We start from the raw sequence: 1185 nt of genomic DNA, 5'->3' as shown, positions 1-1185 counted from the left end.
GGAGTACAAATATACGAAGCCCAATCTACTCATCATGACTACCCGTCTGATAAGGGTGTACCAGGCACACGCATCACAACCATATGTGCGTGACATGGTGATCTAATATCAAGACGAATGTAGTTGTGTGTACATACATACATGCACACATACATACACACATACATACATACATACATACATACATACATACATACATACATACATACATGCATACATACATGCATGCATACATACATGCAGACATGCTACATACATACTACTACATACATACATACATACATACATACATCATACATACATACATACATACATACATACCACTACATACATACATACATACATACATACATACATACATACATACATACATACATACATACATACATACATCCCTACATACATACATACATACATACATACATACATACATACATACATACATACATACATACATACATACATACATACATACATACATACATACATACATGGGTAGGCAAACGAAAGAAAGAGACGCTCAATACATTTAGTAGGAGTTAGCTTTATCATTATTTAAAAAACCGTTTGATTCGGCGCCATGCAACTTCAAGCTTCGTGGGTTCGTTACAGGAATCTGCCTCCATTAGGTTCCATGGGGCTGAATGAAACTGTTTTTAAATAGTAAAATAATAATAAATATATACATTTTTCTTTTATTCTTCTTTTACAAGTTTCAATCATTTGACTGTGGGCATGCTGGAGCACCGTATTAAAAGGTTTTAGAAATCAACCCCAGGTCTTAGAAATCGACCCCAGGCCTTATTCTTTGTAAGCCTAGAACTTATCTTATCGGTCTCTTTTTGCCTAAGTAACGGATACATAACCATACCATCATCGAGAGGACAAACATACCATCATGGGGTGACGAACACAAACACACACACATAAATATATATACATACGACGGGCTTCTTTCAGTTTCCGTCTACCAAATCCACTCACAAGACTTTGGTTGGCCCGATGCTATAGTAAAAAGACACTTGCCTAAGGTACCACACAGTGGAGACTGAACCCGGAACCATATGGTAGGGAAGCAAGCTTCTTACCACACATCCACGACTGCGCCCATGTATGATATATTCTTTAAATTGAATTTAATCGGTGAAATAAATTCAGTAGTCGTGCTCGTTTAGTATCATGTAT

The sequence above is a fragment of the Octopus sinensis genome, linkage group LG18 (assembly GCF_006345805.1).
Source record: "Octopus sinensis linkage group LG18, ASM634580v1, whole genome shotgun sequence".
NCBI classification, from domain to species: Eukaryota; Metazoa; Mollusca; class Cephalopoda; order Octopoda; family Octopodidae; genus Octopus; species Octopus sinensis.
The sequence above is the reverse complement of the archived record's forward strand: the minus strand, read 5'-3'. Positions refer to the sequence as shown.